Source organism: Phyllostomus discolor, chromosome 3, assembly GCF_004126475.2.
Source record: "Phyllostomus discolor isolate MPI-MPIP mPhyDis1 chromosome 3, mPhyDis1.pri.v3, whole genome shotgun sequence".
Classification (NCBI taxonomy): domain Eukaryota; kingdom Metazoa; phylum Chordata; class Mammalia; order Chiroptera; family Phyllostomidae; genus Phyllostomus; species Phyllostomus discolor.
The window spans coordinates 190,715,510-190,732,398 of record NC_040905.2 but is presented as its reverse complement, the minus strand read 5'-3'; positions in this window follow the sequence as shown (position 1 = coordinate 190,732,398).

Here is a 16,889-nt window from a genome sequence, read left to right as displayed (position 1 = left end):
AGGGCCAGATAATTCTTTGTTTTACTTTGTGGAATATTAAGGACCATTGCTGGTATCTACCCACCGGATGTTAGTGTCACCCCCTACCTAAGATGACAACCAAAAATGTCTCAAGATACCATTAGATGTCCCCTGGGGAGGCGACATTGGCCCCTGGGTTGAAAACCATTGTTCCACAGTCTATGACTATTGTGTTCTGAGATAGGTTTTCCTCACTGGGTCTAGAAGTAGCTCCGCCAAGAAGCCGGAGTATGTGTATTCGTGAGAAGAATCACATGTAAATTAGCTGAAAGACACTGGGTTTTGAAGCTAGAAAGTCTGAGCTTGAATTTTGATTTTTTCATTTGAATTTGTTTTTTATATGCTAATTTAGATAGCTTCTCTGAGTTTTACTTACATAATCTGTATTCTAGAGCAGGGAATATTTTTTTTCATGGCATTTACCATCACTACGACATGATACATTTATGTGTTTATTTCCTCTCTGCCCTTACTAGACTGTAAATCCCACGAGGAAAGAGGGGTGATGACTTTCATTTTTCCACTACTGTTCCCTCACTACTTAGAAAAAGTCTGGCACATGAGAAGAGCTCATATGTATTTTTTGAATAAATTTTCCATAAGTAGTACAAAATTCAATGTCTAGTATGTAGTATCAACAATTGCACGTAGAGTCGATTCTCATTATTTGAGGTAGTTTTGTTCTAGAAGTCATCGCAAACACTGAATTAGCAAGTTTTGAACCAGCGCTCCTAGGAAACATTAGAGTCCTTTAAGCCTCTGCTCACATTTTCATCTATTTAATAATACATAACCTTGTTTCATTTGTGTCTGTTTAGAGACATATTGTTTAATATATACTTTTGACTTATTTATATGGAACTCACAGCCAATAGCACAGTAACTCATACCTGAATAAAGCTAATCGAACACATGTATATTCTTTGTAAGGCATGTCACAGTTTTCTTACACTTAGGAAAATAGACAGCATTCCAGCGTTATGCTTGGAGGTCATTTTAAATAGCAAAGTCAATAAAGAAAGCACAAAAATGCAAAATATATGGCACCAAATAGACTGTGGGAAGGAAATCTGTTTATAGTATAAAAACTGAAATACGAGGACAGAGCATCACCTTGTTCAACCTCGGCTGGAATGTGGGAGTTTGGAGACCCGAATTTTCCCCCATTTATTCCATGAATGACCATGAAAACAGTATGAGCCCTGATGTTGTGGTTACACAACATAAATTTGGGGGAGTAGAAAAATTCACAAACACAGAATCCACACATAATGAGGATTGGTTACGTTTGTGGATAATGACAGCTTCTGCAAGGGGATTCCAGAGAATTCTTACTAACTTAATTCTCAGGGAGAGTCATGAAATCTCATCCCAACCCTCACATTTTCCTCATGCCTAACAACAGAACAGAGCTGTTCTCTCCAAGGTGCCCCCTTCACCGACACACAAAAGGGAACAGTGATGACAGTTTTCTGAGTGCATGCTATGTTTCAGGTCTGTGCTCCTAAGGTTCCTAACTCTTGACGTATTTGGAGCTTTTCCTGCTACCTTTCTGTTATTAATTTCTGGTGCGATCCCACTGTGGTCTGACAGAATACTTTGGATGATTTCTCATCTTTCAAATTTGTTAAGGTGTGTTTTATGAGCCAGAATGTGTTCTGTCTTGGTGAATGCCCCGTGTGGACTCGAGAAGAATGCATATTTTGCTGTTGCTGAATATTCTATAAATGTCAATTAGATCAAGTTGATTGATAGTGTGGTTGAGGTCAACTATCTTCTTACTGATTTCCTGCCTGTTTTTTCTATCCATTACTGGGAAAGCTGTGATATTTTAGAGTCCGACTGTAACAGTGCATTTGCCCTTTTCTCCCTGCAGCTCTATCAGTTTGTGCTTCATGCATTTGGATGCTCTGCTGTTGGGCGCATGTCTGCTTTGTTTGAAATTAATATAGCTACTTCGGCTTTCTTTTGATGAGTGTTAGTATGGCACACCACTCTTTATCCCTTTACTTTTTATCTAAGTCTTTATATTTAAAGTGAATTTTTTATAGACAACATATAGTTGGGTCTTGTTATTTCTTTTTTTTACCCACTCTGACAGTCTCTGTCTTTTGTTGGTGTATTTCGACCCTTCAGAGTTAAAATGATTACCGCTCTAGTTGCTTTAATGTCTGCCATGTTTTTTAACTGTTTTCTCTTTGTTGCATTTGTTGTTTTGCTTCTTTTTGGTACTTCATTTGATTCTCACAAAAATCCCATGAGGGAAGTAGCTCGGATTAATCCCCATTTAGAGACTGAGGAAATCAACACTACTGAAATGAAGTGACTTAATTGAGGTTACACAGGACAAAAATAACAAAAATAATTTGAAACTTGCCAATGTTCTTTACCTGATTAAACATTATCTCCTAAATGCCCAGTGATGGCAGCAATAAAACTTATTAAGCCTCCGAACCACGGAAAACTATGCCCTCGGAATCTCTACAGCCTGTCCGCCTCCCCAGTGATTTCTTCTCTCTGAAACCAACCAGGAAAGGAGGTGTTAAGAACCTAGAATCTTTGCTCTAGTTAACCCCAAACACCATGAATTAATAGCCAATTAATAATACATTTTAACAAGGCTAGCACAAGAACAAGAGTAAATGGGGGAAATTTTCTTGCTCCATTTATAAGGAGAAGAGAATTACCCATGGGAACCAAGCTTATCGTTACAAGGTGCCAGATTTCTTAAAGAGCAAGAAAAAAATTGAGCCCTAATCTCAAGCCAGGCTATTCAGTGTTATGTTCCCATTGACTGAGGTCATTTAAAATAAATTGTTACAACCTGGCTCCCAAATCACCATCTATTTTCCTACAAAAGTGCCTCTTTCTACTTCTGTGGGGAAGAGAAGAAAGATAAAACTGGACCTGGGCCCAAACCATAATTTTAGTAATTACTAAACCAAGTGACTGCAGCTATAATTGAGTCATTCAGAGCCAAATGGTAGCAGTAATTAGTTTGTCAAATTAGAATAAAAGAGCATTATTGGAGGGAATCAGTGGAGTTGTGCTAAGGAGGCCTGAACTGTCAGCCATAGCATGGGAGACCTTTTCCAACCAGAGAGGGTCTTACTAGCATCGTGGTTCTCTTGTGTGACAGTGATAGATGCTCCTCGTTACAGATTATGGCCTTGTCACACTTAAACTAATCTCTCTTCATGTCTTCAGGCTCTGCTCATCCCCCTGGGCAGCAGTCATCCATTTACATGGAGAGGCACCTGGAGAAACACAGAATCTATTTATCACACTTGTTCGGAGTGTACTAACAGCAACTTCAAACCAAGCATGGATCCACATTTCAATCAGCTTTCACCAATGTAGCATCATAAATAGTGTCCAGGGAGGTATTGTTAAGAAGATGGATGGAAGGAGAGGGAGAAATCTACGTGAACTATGGGAGTCAGTGAACTCCACCCTCTTGTGACCACCTCAATGTGTATGAGACTTCAGCATGGTTTGAACTTTTCAGACGAGACTTTCAATTTCCTAGACATCTTTCAACTTCCTAGAGTTCACCCGCTTACTTGTGGACTGCCATTTCAGCACGCCAGCTGAGAGTACGGAAGCCACATGAGATTAGGAATACAGAAGCAAGAGAGACAGTGTTCCTGTCCAAAATCCCCTTTCTTACAACTCACCAACCACAGTCTGCACTCAATCCAGTATTTGTTTCACTACTGACATATCCTGTATTCCCTACCAGCTCTTGTTAAGTTCTGTGTTCATTTCACTGAGCCTGCTGAGTGCTACCTCTGCCCCCAAGTGAGTTTGCCTCAGTCTTTCTGAACCTGCTTCCTTCCCAAAGTCGTACATTTCCCAGGCTTTGCTAACAATACAAATGACACGCTGGCATTCTGTCATGGTAAGAGAGCCAAGCAGAAAGTAAATCTTTCAATGTCAGTGGATTCAGAGTTCTATCAATATTGGCATTCCTCCCCTTTTCTGAATCTAATTCGAACATAACTAATACCTATTTATTTTGAGTAATTTTTCATGTCGTTTCCCTCAAAAAGTCTTTTCTTTTGTGGATATACGTTATCAATTTCACACAGTGAGCTAAAACATACTCAGCACTATTTATTTTCAATGTTTGTATGCCTTTTTCCCATGAAAGATTCTTTTCCTTATATTGATATGTCCTGTTACTTCCACACAATGGTTGTTTGAGTTGGTGTGTTTTACTGTTCTTACCAAATTTCCACTAGAATTGCCTAATAAATATATAACTGGACTGTGTATTAATAATAAAAAATGGTATGAAATCTAAGGTGCCAACAAACGATGGGAAAGGGAGAGTTAGCAGATTATGACTAAAATCAAGAATTAAAGAAAAAAATATTTCATTTGTATGTCTCACTAAATTGGTATTACTCATCAAACTAGTCACAAGTGTGTATTAAAACTTAAAAATTGTGGCCACAGCTAAGCTTAAAGACAAACTGACTCCTTTACAAGCTTTAATCAGAAAAAAGAGTGAACTATTAAACTAAGTTTCTTCTTAGTTTAATCAAGAAACTAATTACCAATCAAGAAAGATTGATGAACTGATTTTAAAAAATGGAAGAGACGGTATAAAAAAATAATAATCATGGTAAGAAAAGGATATTATCAAAAACAAGGAAGATATCTGAAACGTGAGAGAAAATCCAAGCCGCAACACTTTGCTCCCGTAATGCCTTACATTGGTAAAGTGCACGTAAAACCACATGCCTGCAAGTGAGGCCACCTCAGTAAAGCAACCCCACTAACCTTAGACTGGATTTTCGGCAGACACTTGCTGTGTTAATGTCCTTCCCTCCTCCTCCTGCCTTTTTGAAATTGAAACAAAGACAAGGGTTTCTCACTGGCCTGCAGAGTCCGGAAAGGCTGGACCTGGACTCTCCGCTGTGCGCGGGCAGGAACTATCTAGGTTCCTGTGCTCTCTACACCGGGAGACTCAGACGGGCAACCCTGCTCCCCAGGAAATGGTCATATCAAGCCGTGTAAAATAAAAATGATTTTTTTTCTCCTTTTGCTACTTCTGCAACAGCTACCTACGCTTAAAAAAACAAAAGGAAGCTAAAAAAAACCTTTCACAATATAATACATATTTTTGGACGCTTTTATTATTTCTATTAGATTTTTTAAACTCTCTCTTAGATTGCTTCTACCATGTCCCTTCAATCTAAAAGTCCCAGGTTGTAGACTTTTAGAGCAGGGAGAGAGATCAGAGTCTTGGGATTGCTTGCATGTGTGCTTTTATGTATTCTCTTTCAGATTAGAGTGATGTTACCTCCATTTCTTTGTTGGCAACAATCTTTCTCAGTTCTTCAGTGTGTGGCTCCTTTGATGGTCCTTCCCTGGCCATTTGAGGTTGTTTCAGTGCCCTTTCTCCATAATGCCTGTGACTTGTGGTGTTATGCACGATACCATGAAGAAGCAGTTGGGGTACCACTTAAAAGGAACACACTCTGGAGCCGGAAGCTCTGGGTTTGAGTCACAGCAGCACTTAATGGACATGGGGCCTGCAGTGATCTGCACGACAGACACCTCATTTGTGAAAGGGGCACAATAGTTTCAGGGATTAAAAGGGTTAATGTGTGTACAGTGTTTAGAGCAGTGCCTGGCACTGAGTAATTGCTATAAATGTACTGATTATATTATGGTGACAGGCAGAATAATTGCACATTTATTTGTTTATCTCCTACTTGAGACTGTGGGCTCTTTGAGAACAGGATATGACATTCATTTGTTGAAAACATGAATAAGCACCTTCATCTTTTTCACAAATTCATTGCGACATAATTTGCATGCCATAAAATGCACTCATTTTAACCATATAATTCAATCATTTTTAGTAAAGGTACCAAGTCGCACACCCAGCCCCACGATTTGGTTTTAGAGCATTTCTATCACCTGTTAACTTGCGGTTAACACCCATTTCTATCGCCGTTTTATGATTGAGGAAACTGACACCCAGAGAAATTATTTGACTTTCTCAAGGCCATAGAAATGATGTGAAAAATGGGTCTAGAACTCAAATCTCCTGGCATCCTCTGCATCCAAACCCATTTCACTAAGCATGACTCTCTGCCAGGGTAATTGAACAATAATCCCGAGAACCAGGCTTTGCAATATCTTTCTGTGCCCATGACAATTTATTATCATTGCTGTTATTAGCATTTTTATCATTACCATTGATGAGGATTATAATATGTAACTCATATGTAACCCGTGGTCTGCCTCTCCCAGGGATGATGCGGCACAGACTATCCCCTTCCGGATGGAAGCCGTCACCCGTGCCAGGTGGCAGCTCCAGCCACATCTGAGTTCCAAATGTGCTCAAAGACTTTACTGGGAGGGCTGTGCCACTTTCAATCTTAATGATTATTTACCTGGCTGCCAACTCAGCAGACACAATCGGAATCCTAAAATCTACTCGTAAAATAAGTGATGAGAGCTGGAATGTGAATTAGAAACCCCAGTCCCACGTAACACAGGGTTGTGGTAGTCAAACTTGTGCATAACAATATCCACATTTTACAGTGGACAAAGGGGGACAAAGAAATCAAAACTTGTACAGTGAAGTCATAAGAAGCTTTGCTTCCTTTTCCTTATTAAATCGCTTCTTAATATGTGTAGCTTCTCTCTGCCGATCGAGAAACCACTAGATATCAAAGCTCTGTGAATAGTGAAATTGCCTCAGTCCCAGAGCGCCACCCTGATTCGCGCCGCTGTTGTCAGAGCGTAGCCAGAGTGAATTTTCCCATAAATTCTCTGTGCACCAATAATGTTTTGGTTCATGCTTCGAGTAATGGACTAAATCAGTTCTCACTTGAGGCAGCTGTTCTTAACTCACTAATTCAGGATGATTATTTTGTGAAAACAAGCACCTCTCAAAACACTTTAGCAGACATCTACTTAAGAAGAAGATAATGTTAGCAGATCAAAATGAAAATAAAAATGTGATGTGTAGTCCTTACATGCAGCTAATGAACAGCTTGGCAGTCCTAACATTGAAAGCACCCAATTATCAGAGGCCAAGATACTGGCCATCAACATTTTTGTAATGCAGCTGGCACTGAAAGTACCATACAATACCTCTATCAAAAGGCTAATGGAGACAGACGCTAAGGCCTCAGACCAGCTTGAAAATGGAAACTAGGACCCGAAGCAATTAGACCTTTCATTATGGAAAAAGTAACTGTGGCCATTCAAGAGTGACACCATTAAGCAATCCAGTTGCTACACAGAAATAAACTGCCATCTAATATTCTGCTCTGTGTGAAGCTAAATCTTTACCCTGTCAAAAATGTCTAAGAACATGTGTAAGCAAGAGGTACCACATTTTGGTGTATAGTGCACACTTTTTTGTCCAAATTTTTGAGGGAGGAATAAGGATGCACATTACACATGGGCAGTGCTAAGATGTGGTGCGTATTTTACAGGGCAAAATAAGGGTAGCCTTTTCACATATACCCAGCATTTGGTTCACACATCTGGGCATCTTGTAGATTCTCTAAAACCTACCCATGAAGATCCCCTATTATAACTTTGTGGGTATAAAATAGGTAACATACAAAAGGAAAAGACTTGTCCAAGCACTTTGCTTTGATGGAAAAATGACCAAAGTGAACAAATACAACTAATTCAACCAATATATACTGAGTGCCTAAAATGGGTCAAGTATTGTGCTAGGTAGGCACTGGGGTACATGCTGTCTTTGCCCTGAGGACCTCCCATTTTAGTGTGGGAGGCATGTTTGTGAAAAGAGAGATACAACAGGAAATGTGTTAGGGTGGTGAAATGATGAGGTTATAAAAAAGAACCAAAGAAGAACACTGAGATCAAATCTTCTGGAGGAGGGGGTAGAGGGGGTGTTACCACAGGCCTCGTGGAGACCACACTAGTTTTCATTTTCTACAGCACATATGCATGCATTGCAGGAACTTAAGCTATCTCACTTTCCCCACCCGTCCCTGAGAAGCAGCTACTCATTTTCTGGTTTGGGCTATGTAGGTGGGTTATATAAAATTTCCTCTTTGGGATATAAAGAGAAAAACTTCAAGGTGGAGTCCTCTCTGGAAGCATCTTTCCTGTGAAGAGAAATTACTGCAAAGTACTGTGATAGGCAGAATAACGCCACCTCCAGAAGATACCCACTTCCTGGTGTCCAGAACCTGTGAATATGTTACCTTTCAATGTAAGAAAAGTTGCGGGGGGGGTTTCAGAGGTGATTAAATTAAAACCAGAAAACTGATCAATGGTTCTAAGAGTCGGGATAGTGGTTACTTGAGGAGTACTGACTGGGAGGAGTGTGGGAATACTTGTAAGATACTGGAAACATTTAAAATCTTGATTTGGGTGGTGGTTATGTGACTGTATATATGTGATAAAATTCACTCTGCTGAACACTAAAAACTGATGCAGTTTATTATATGTAAGTTATACATCAATAAATAATAAAAACATGAGTACGTTTTTATAAGCAGGTGGTGACAAAAAACAGCAGAGTGGGATCCAGAGTATTTAAAACCAGTACAGCAAGAGCTTTGACCAGTCAGAAGGAAGGCTCAACCACCCAGAATGTATGTCCCAACTCAAATAACTGCCATTCAGGACAGACAAATTCTAGTCAAAAGAGACAGTAATTCTAGCTTTGGAAACTGTCCTTTACGAGGTCGCTCAGTTCGTGCCTCCACTGATAATTTCCTCAGGATGCTATACTTACTTATCTGGTTGGCATTTCTTTAAAACTCGAAATGTCTGACCTTTTGAGCCAATTCCAAACTCCTTCATTCCTGACATGGCTGTTTCTTTCTTCTTCTCTCACTCAAACACACGCTTTCTCGATATTCTCTAAAATAAAGAAACCATTTCGTTTTGAAGATCTCTTCTGCTTAAATTCCAACTTATCTGTCACATTTAATTAAGTTGTAGTCAAGATTTGCTCTAAGAAAGATGTTCAATTTCCACCTTCATTGTTTACTAGTTTACCTAAATATGTGTCCTCATCTTTACTGTTCAGTTTTCAGTTTTTAATTTTGTTAGTCAAGCCTACTGGTTATGACAATTAAACAGAAGGCCTTCTTATTAGAAGTCGCTCATCACCCACCTTTTTAACCCTGTTTCACTGCCTTTGACGGAGCTCTTTAGATATATTTCTTTTTTTTTTATAGTCTTGCTGCTTATCTCAATGCTGTGGATAATATGCATTTGTTCCTTTTTGTAAAAATCAATTTGGACAATAAATGGCACTTTCGTTCAATTTTCTGGTTACACACACAGCATTTTCAGGTATGCCTGCTATGTACGGTGAATTTCCAGGTGTATCAATCCTGCCTCCGCAAGATGAAAACAAAACTCAGCGCCCCAGCCTGCTCAGCAGGAAGGGGCCATGGGGAAGGGCGTGTGACTCCATTTCATCCAATCAGGCTCAGTAAATGACAGTCTGGTTTGGAAGTAAGTGTCTTGAGGAAGAGGGCTGCAGTTCTTTTCTTCTGCTGAGAGGGCTGGGGTGGCAAGCTTTGAGGGCATCAGTGATTCCGGTTTTCTTTACTATTTGGTGGGGCAGCCGCCATGATGGACATTTCCTCATTAGACTATTTCTGCTGTGTGGTCTCAGACAGTGTTCCTGGAAGCTTAATCCTAAAGCTGGTTTTTGTACCCTCCCCCAAATTATGTTAGTTTCCCACTATTATTTTGTTATTTTTTATTTAATCTTTATTTTATTTTTCCCATTACCCACTATCATTTTTAATAAGCTCCTTTTCTGCTAGACAGCAGGAGTTAGAGAATTCAATTGCCTCTTCAATATCAATGATAAATGTGTCAGTCAATTACACTACATTCATCCTCAACTTCCTTCTCTGTCAGATATTTATATTATTATTCTAAATCTTTTATTAATGATCTGTGTGATTATTTTCATCAGTTTCTCTGGCTTTCCTTTATTCTAATCTTATTTGATCTTATACTATCTCAATTACTTTTGATTTTTAGTTAGGCTTTCTGTTATATCAGTGTTGGCTTTTTATGTTTGTGTTTTTTCTTTTTTTCTTTTTTGTCATGGATTTTTTGTCTCCTAGATCTACTACAAAACTGTAACTATGGATTCCTCTTGTTCTCCTTGAGTGAATCCAACTTTCCTGAATTACCTTATCTTCTAATGTATTGATTTACCCCTTTATTTTGTTGACTTGTATATCTTCAAATCACTTTCTGCAAAACACTCATGAAAGAGAATGCTGAAATGGCTGCAGCTGTTTATATCGGTGTAACTTCTTTGAAAGTTGCTTTACAATTTGGAGTGAGAAAGCCTTTCAAACCTTAGTCTTTTCCTTAATGAATCAGTCGCCTTGGCCATGAAACAAAAACATTTTGTGCCTTAGTACTCTCATCTGAAGATAAGAATATGAGAATTTGCTTGACAGTGCTAAACGTATATATTAGTTATGACTCCTAGTTGACAGAAATATAGCTGAGGTAGCAGACGCAACTGGAACTAGAGCAGGAGAGAAATACCATGGTGGATGGATGTCCACATAGTAGACAGTTGGTAGTAGACAGTCGGTTGGTGGACAAATGGGCTCCTTTTCGTGAATACCTGAAAATATCTGTTGATGTCTTACTGTGGTTGTTGAGCACAGAGGCCTTGGATGTGAAGGTTGGGACAAACACAGTAAGTTTGAATTACTAATGCTTGTATCACTTTGTTTATCCAGGCTAGTGATAATTACCTGCACTTGGCAAAAACGTTAATTCTGTTCCTCCCCCACATGTGTTCTCTCCACACGTAGAGTTTGGTGATGGCAGCACGTGGCCCTGGAGAAGCTCCAAATAGACGCATATTTTGCCTTCTTAGAAGATCAAACTGCTCATGGGAGACTTGCCTCAGTTTAGAGAGATGAGAATCTATTTCTTGTTCAATGAGAGATGAATAAAAGATTTCATCATGTATCAGGAAGGAATAATCATTTCCTAAAACAGAAATATCCCAGATATCAGCAGAGAGCTGAAAACAACCACAAGCCAAACCACTTTGGAGTTGAACTTGAGTTTACCATCTCTAAAATAGCTTGGCAGTGTGCTCCCTATCATAGGGCTCACATGAAGAGTAGACACACACATGAAGTGGCACACAGTAAACATGAGAAAAAGGAATTTGGGGGAGCCAACAAAAATTAATCCCCTGAATGGAAGCATTCTATTTTTTTGAAATGATAAGGAAGTATCCATGTATTCAAGGTGGTGGAGTGAAAAGAGAGCAGAAGCCTGGTGGCTCTCCTGTACTATGATAGACCTTCCACTTCAGCACTGAATCACAGGTTCCCAGAATGTCAGGACAACCCGTGCTGTAGAGGTGCTCCCTCCTCTGAGTTTTCCTTTCAGCAATTGATTCACGCCTCTTTGCTTATGGGTAGAGATCTCCTAACCTGGGAGTGTCCTCATCACTTTATTTTCACATTTTCATATGTTTAATCTTTCAAGGATCAGTTTTAGGTCATTTTCTCTCTGAATTCTTTGTACACAAAAGTTGCTGGATATGCATGGTATCCATCAGAAGACACACCTTTCTCTAAAATCCCATATTACCTTCCTTGCATTTCAATCCTATTAGCATGTGATTTCAGCTCCTCACTCTGGCTGGACCCAAAGCCTCTCCTGGCTCCACAGAAGCATTAATAACCAGCCCCATGCGCTGGGAAGCCACCAGGTCAACTCACTCTCTTAGCCACTTCGATTTTTAGTTTCTCTTCTTTTCTGTCAATTAGCAACCTTTTCTCTCCCTTCCTTTTTTTTTATTTTGAGTTCAGTGATTTATCTCTTTTGAAGTTATATCCAGCATTTCTAGGTGTTGGTAGCAAGTCTTTTCATATTAGCTGAGTCCACTATCTTGCCTGAACTGCTGTATTTGCTCAAAATATAACTCTTTATTAAAGTACCTACTTTTCAACCACAGCAACATAACACTCATTTCTCAAAGATGGCATTTTAGACTACCCTTAAGGAAACAGAAATCCACAGTAATGTTTTGTTTATATCCTTAACGTCCCATTTATCAAAACAGGCTACACCTAGGTTGCATCCCAAAGCTAACTGCTGATGTATCCTTTGCAGTATCTCTTGACATCGGTCCTCTTCTGCCTCAACCCAGAGATGGTACTGTGCCCCCTTTGCAAGATAATTGGCGCACGTTGAAGACAGTCTCCAAGGAGACAGAGAAATGGAGCTGTGTGGACTCAGTAATGAAAGAGCTTTAATTTGCCCTATTTTGTATTGTACCTGGATCCTGATTCACATGATAATCGAAATCTCTTCACTTTAGTTTGTAGACACAGATAATGAGTGTGCCTTTCTGCTGCTGCTTAGTAGAATTAAGGTGCAGCCTTTCTCATTTGTGAAGGCAGGTTTACTAGAAGTGATTAATGATGGATAAAAGATAGCAGTTAAATGCATTAAAATGAATTACAACTTTTTGGAGGAATTGAATCTGGTGTTAATTTGATGATCAATGATGACATTTGAATTTTGTTTAGCTTTAGAATTAAACTTTCTAGCTACCCTCCCAACCTAAACCAATTTATGAGAGACAATTGCTGATACATGAAATATGTATCGGTTCTAGGTATTATGAATATATTGTTCATCTTTTCAGATTCAGCAAGCTCTTGATTATGTTCCATAAATAGCCACAGTCAATTCATTCATCTTTTATCCTCAGATTTATCCTGAATGTTTCATAAAGATGTAACTTAATAAAAAAATCACAATATGGCTAACAGGGAAAAAATAACATATTTTGGGGTGAATTTTTACTCATGCTAAGATAGTGTAGGTAAAATTCTGTCAGTATAACCCATCAGATAAAGTAGAAAAGCATCAAATTTCCTTTCAATAATACTGAACATAGGGACACCTATAATAGAACAACAATAAAAAAAATACTGAACAATTTTATTCATTCTGCATACTTTTTGACATTTATTCTCTCTTTCCTTATAGTGCCCCTTTCATAAATGGGTGTTTAACTATGAGTATGAGTTTTATAAACATTAAATATTATTTGAAATATAATGTATTTGATATAAAATAGTTTATGTAATGTCTCACATATAAAATAGAAATATAGAGCCTAAATAGAAGATACACAGATTATAAAGAGAAAGCATAAACTGATTGTCAATAAAATCTGTACCAGTTATCATCTTTATTATGCAGCCCTTTGAAATTTATATTTCAGATAATAGGAAACAGAAGTAACGTTAAGTAACTCAGCTCCTCCTTACCCAAGGCCAGCACAGGTTGCGGTCGTGGTGGAGTGCTCAGGAAAGTGGCCCGAGGGCATAGCTGGGAAAGGTTGTTAGCCTTTCAGGAGGCCCTTCATCCCATATCGCAGTGCATCCAATACACTAAGGGAATTGTGGACAATAGGGCAAAAAGGGGTGAGTAAGGTGATGGGCTTAAATAGCATTATCCATTGTTCGTACTCTGCATGAGGCACATGAAATAACCAAGAGGGAAACGTAAGGGGACAGGGAGGTGCAGAAGTGCTGCAGACCTGGTGGGTCTAATGAGTCCCGTGGTCGAAGTGATCGGGGTCAGTTATACAGACACCTAGACACACAGCAATGGCAGGTCCGTGCGCTGGCTCGGTACAGGCCCACATGCCAGGCAACACCAGTTTTATCATCATCAGATAAATAGGAGGGTAAGAAAGGCCAGTGTCAGAGATACAAAGGATGTGCTGAAGGAACTGGGAGCCCCAGAGAACAGAAACTAGCAAGTCCAGCACGTGCTGTCAGAGCCCACTTGCACCCCCAGGGAGAAGGGGGTGTCCTTATGGAGTGTTTGCACCTTGAATTGGCTGAATATTTACCCTCTTCACCAAGTTATAAACATGGTTTAAACCTAAAATACAGAAGTGCTGATGGGACTAAGGAATTTTATTAGATTCTTGCCTTCCGTTGGGTCTTAAAATTACCATATTTAACACTGGCTCTAATGTAAAATTAGCTAAGTTATAGGAAACAGATAAAAAATATATTCCTTGGAACATCTGAACTACAGTGGGGAAATATCCATTCTTGCACACTCTATTTCAATATCTCACTCCTCCCTAATTTTATGAGAGTTTTAGGCAGCATATCTATGACACAGATTGAGAAAGAAATAATTTTATTTGGGCACTTTTCTGTGCATGCACACACCCACTCACGCACCTGCTCACAGCTGCCCAGATTTGTTCCTGGGTGGGTGCCTCCTCCTGCCAGTGGGGCTTCTGAGCTGCCATTTGCAAATCACGTCATCAGAGCTTCTAGGGAGAAGTTGTGTCGGTGGTGGTGTCGGTGGTGGTGTCCTCCACAATTTCCTGATGTCGCAAAGGTTTTCTGCTCTGGGTGTTACACAATTTTTCTTTTAAGACCATTCCTACGTTTGGGCCAAACCTCATAATCCATATCTTAAAAGACACACACATGTACACTGTAGCTAGAAATACTCTCTAGAAGAGCTTTTTTATCTTTCTGGAAAATTGTTCCATTCTACCAAATTTTAAAGAAATTTATTTCTAAGTCTTCAACCAATTATAGGTATATTTTATTTCCCAAATAAAATGATAAAATGATTTACAATTTGGTAACATCAACTTGCTATGTTTCATAAAGCCATGATTCTCCACAACTGCCCAAGATACGATTGCATAGAAATCATTTCTCCTAGTGAGTTTTGCTGTTGAAATCATTCCTTCTGTAGGAATTTTTTATCAGGATTCAATGGTTCTCATCTATGTCCAAGGAAGCTTTTATTTTCATTGTTTTGGGTGGCTTTTATATTATTTCCACCCAAATAATTCTGACAATTTGATATAATTGAAACACGCCTTTTTTGAAAGTAGAGCAATCTCTCTAATTCTCTAATGAGAAATACAAGGATTCGAATGGGAGCAGACAGTCTTTAGAGGGAAACTAGCCCGGGTTGAATCCTGGTTCCGGCTAGCTGTGTAAGATGAACATGTTATACCATTTCTTTGTTCTCATTAATTTCTGGATCCCTAAGTTGTGTGGCAGTGCATGGCAATAAAAAGGTTAACCCTGCAGTGAGAATTAAACAAGTTGCTATAATTAAAGTGCTTAACATAGTACCTTCCATAAAAGAGGGTCTCAATAAAAGTTAACTGTCTTTGAAACTGAAGCTTCAGTTTCCACGTACCATTAAAGCGGTGAGCTTTTGTTTCAGGAGATCTGTCTCAGCTTCCCGTCTCAAAGTTTTATCTCTGCATTTCACCAACTGTTTTTCTCTCGTTCATCATTTGAGGGTGAGATACTTTTGACAGTATATCTTTTTATTACAGTCATTCTTTAGGTCTGCTCTTTCTTCTATATGGCCAAATAATTTTAAATTCAGGTAGTGACTTGAAATATGGATTTATTATTTAAGTTTGGGTGTTAAATTTAAAATGATTCTTGAGAGATTTTGGAATTAAAGTGTTACTAATTATAATAATTGTTGCCTATACTTCTAGATGAATTTAGGAAACTCTAAGCACAACCTAGGCTGGGAGTATAATATATAGTCTCATATATGTTTGACTGGTGGCTAATCAGCAATGTTGTTTACTGAATAAACATAGGAGAAGAAAAGGCTTACAAAAGCAAGCTGAAAAATATGATTCATAAACAACATTTCAAAAATAAATATACCAAGGAGAACTAAAATGTTCTCTGGCTCCTGGTCCATCTGGTGACCTCAGACAAGTTGTATATACCCCGATGCCCAGGACTCAATTCAAAAATGTGTAAAAGGACCTTGGAGTCATGACCAATAGAGTTTTCTAATTTTTGCCCAATTTCTTCACATATTTTTCCTTTGTGAAGCAAATAACACAACTACAACCAGCATGGTTCTGATTGTCGCCAACTTTAAATGATCTTTAATGCCCTATGGGCTTTAGTAAATATGGAGGTGGACAAAGATTATTGGAGAGAGGCAATGGGGTCATAGTGCAAACCTTCCCGGCAACTGTTATACCCTTGTAATACACAAGCAGCTGGCCCCTCATTTCTGTGGGCTCTGACCCTGAGAGGACAGGTACCAAGTCTATCGAATACTACTAGCTTATTGTTCAATCCTCAACAGCCTTTGTAGTGCTTGGCACATGGTAGTTGACAAATAAACATTTGTTAAATGAATAGTAAAATAGCTTCTCCATGAATAAGGATGTCTAGTCACAAGGAAATTTTCACGGCAGTTTACTGTTTATTATCTAAACAAAATGGAATACATAGTACAAAAATTATGTGCAGAACCTACCAGGGATCAGGGAGTATGGTTTTTCCCGGAGGCACAGAGGGCTAACCCTGAAATACAGGGTGTGAATAATCACAAAGTAGATTATTTTCCCGTGACGTGGTAAGGAGGAAAAAAGAAACAGAGGCCGTTAGCCCAGCTTGGGAGGAGATTCTGGCAAAGGGTTTTAGAGGATCGATTCTCTGAGGCGAATCTTGAAGGACAAATAGAACATAGACAGGGAAGAAAGGGAACAGGCTGTTCCAGGTTGAAGTAACAGGCCATTAAATTAAGCCAGCTATGCTGGTATAAAACAGTTCAGGGCTCTCCTAAGATTTCTAACTACAGTAGACTATTTAGCAACTTGGAAATCTAATATATGCATTCTGAGTCAGATGGATGTTGCTGTTATTTAGTAATTAACTAGACCGTGGTGAATCCTAGTGGGAATCCTAACTGAGGACCCATTTACCTGACGAGCTCCTAAGAGGCTGGTCTAGAGCACAGCAATGTGTTTGCAAGAGGAAAATGCTCCCATCACATCTCACGCCCAGGAAGGATGG